Below are 3241 nucleotides of genomic sequence, written 5' to 3'. Positions count from 1 at the left end.
TGTGTCTGTTACCACTTTTTCTCAGCTCACACCGAACCGATTTCTTTCAAAAATACGTCAAAAGATCACAAATCGTATCTAGTTGAAGACATTACCCTTAAAAATTAATAATAATAATGTAATGATCCCTCCCAAAAAGACTGGCCGTTATTGATTTGAATTGCCGATAGATAGGTGTTGGCTCTTCATTTTCCTTCTGTCATTGACCGTGCTAGAGTCCACATGTTACTTGTCATTATTTTTTCAAAGATAGAGTAGAGACGCAAACGGCTAGGTCTTTTCGGCGAAGCATCCAGACCATCTCTTTTCGGAGACATGGTCTCTTCGGAGACGGGGATTGTTTTCTTTTTTATAATTATATTTATGTAATGAGCTATATTTTTATTAATTATTTTATTTCATTTTTGTTTTATTATAGGTTAAATTAATTTTATTTTTGTGCGGAGAGACACGTGTTCCCTCTTTATTCTAGCCAACGCTAAGGAGCGAGTGTTCAGACCGCTCCTGGTGTTTTTTATTAATTTCCTTGCTATTATAGCTAGTCGTTATGCAAATGATAAACCACGTTGATGTTACAGGCCGATAAAAAGCCCATTTGCAAACGTAAAATTTAAAATAGATGTATCTAGTTGTACTAATTATGCAAATTTCATGCAATAATTATAAATAAAAAATTATATTTAGAATCTACACATTACTAAATGTTGACACTTTTGATCAAAATTATTCATTTAGGTTATTGAAGAATATTCATTTGTATAAAAATCCGGGTCTTAGTAATGACTGTATCTGTAGTTCATGTTGAGACTGTTGAATGGTTACTACGTAAATACACATTAGATATGAATGTATTATTATACGGTGATTACAATTTACCTCAGATACGTTTTACTTGTAATGATATTGGCTTAATATGTAGTGGTCGAACTTCACTTCGTTCAAATATAATTTTTGATTATTTTTCATCGCTCAATCTGTACCAATTAAATAATACTTTAAATGTTTTTAATTCTCAACTCGATCTGGTTTTTTCAAATAATCCACTCGTTAAAGTTATGCCATTAGACAATAGTTTAGTCCCGATTGATCAATATCACCCAGTATTAACTACAAAGTATACCATTAATATTTCTCCCTATCATGAATGTTCGAATTCTTGTTATTATAATTTTAATAAAGCAAATTATGATTTGATAAATTTCATAATAGCTATTTATGACTGGTCTAATGTTTATAAGCTAAATGATGTAAATGCCGCTTTAAATATCTTCAACGAAGTATTATTAGACGCAATTGAACAAACGGTTCCCAAAACCGTAATTCAAAGTTGTCCTTAAACAACATGAAATCTATCCTCGATGGGTTTCTAAAGAATTGCGTGTGTTAATTAAAGAGAAAAAATGTTTACACAAATTGTTTAAGTCAACTGGTAACAATGCTGATTATGTGATTTTTTCTGCGATAAGGAAAAAATGTAAGACAATGTCTAAAAATTGTTATAACAAATACATTGAGAAAATCCAATCTTCTTTGTCTAATGATCCAAAGTACTTCTAAAGTTTGTTAAAAATAAACAAAAATCTAATATTATTCCCTGTCACCTAACTGATGGCGCTGTTGCAGTAAATAATATGGAAGACACTGTAAATTTATTTAAAACGTATTTTGAATCTAGCTACAGTCATGTGAATAATAATACTCTTAACGTACAATGCTATAATACAGACATAAATTTTAGTAGTTGCGAATTTACTGTTATCGAAATATTTGAAACTCTCCGTAATTTATCTTATAACTCGAAAAGTGGCCCAGATCAAATCCTCGAAATAGTTTATAAAGAATGTTATTTCACATTAACACGCCCCATACATTATTTATTTAATCTTTCGTTATCGACAGGATGTTTTCCAGACAAATGGAAATCTAGCTTTATCTATCCTATATTTAAAGCAGGTAATCGAAGTACAGTTATCAATTACCACCTTATTTCCCAATTATGTTCACTGCCTAAAACTTTAGAAAAATTATTAGTACCTAAATTTGTAACTGAGTTTAATAAGATAATTTCTGATAACCAACATGGTTTTCATTACACGAAGTCAACGATGACTAATCTATTAGTTTACTTTACGGACCTTATATCATTGATAAGTAAAGGTATTCAGGTTGATGCTGTTTACACTGACATTAGAAATTCATTTGATAGTGTTAATTTGTTTATTTTGATAAAAATGTTAGAATGTAATGGTATTGTTGGCCAAATGCTTAATTGGCTTAAATCATATTTGATTGGCAGAACACAACAAGTAAAACTAGGTAACTTTGTCTCATCAGTTATAAATGTTACATCAGGTGTTCCCCAAGAAGGACATTTATCGCCCATTTTATTTTAATATTTATAAATGACGTCAAAGATACATTCAAAAACAGTAATATCTTAATGTTCGCCGACAACTTAAAACTATATATGCCTATTTATTCACGTGAGGACTGTTTTAAATTACAAACTGATTTGGACTCGTTTTATTTATGGTATTTGTTAAATGGCTTAAATGTAAATGTAGAAAAATGCTCACAAATTTCGTTTTCTCGACGTAAATCAAAGATTATCTTCCAATATAAAATAAATAGTTCAGAATTATTGATTGTAACTCAGATAAGAGACCTAGGTATCTTACTAACAGATGATTTATCTTTTAACAATCACATTACTTTGATGTGTAACAATGCTTTCGAATTTTCGGTTTTATTAGGCGTAATTGTTCAGAATTCAAAAATCCAAATTGTTTAAAAAAATTATATTTTTCTCTATTCCGTTCCATATTAGAATATGGCTCAGTTATCTGGAATCCATATCAAACTAATTTAGTTAATAAGATTGAACGCGTTCAGAATAGATTCTTACGAGTACTTGCATTTAAAACATGCAAAACCGATATGTCGCTGGAGAATATAGCGGATGAGTACAGAATCGAATTACTTGAAAATAGAAAAAAGTTTTACGATGCAGCTGGGTTACACAAACTACTTAATTCTTCAATCATATGTCCCGAGTTACTTGGATAAATACCTATAAACGTCCCTCAAATTAATGTGTCACAAACGTTCTATACATCTACTTACCACAAAACTACAGTCTTTTCGCACCGATTAATGTTGTTTTTAGCTTCGATGCGAAGCTGAGAAGGTATTGGTTTTACTAAGATGTGTTTTTTTTTTTTTTTTTTTTTTTTTTTTTCCC

This window comes from Daktulosphaira vitifoliae, unplaced genomic scaffold, assembly GCF_025091365.1.
Source record: "Daktulosphaira vitifoliae isolate Bord-2020 unplaced genomic scaffold, ASM2509136v1 Scaffold_5, whole genome shotgun sequence".
In the NCBI taxonomy this organism is placed as follows: Eukaryota; Metazoa; Arthropoda; class Insecta; order Hemiptera; family Phylloxeridae; genus Daktulosphaira; species Daktulosphaira vitifoliae.
The sequence above is the reverse complement of the archived record's forward strand: the minus strand, read 5'-3'. Positions refer to the sequence as shown.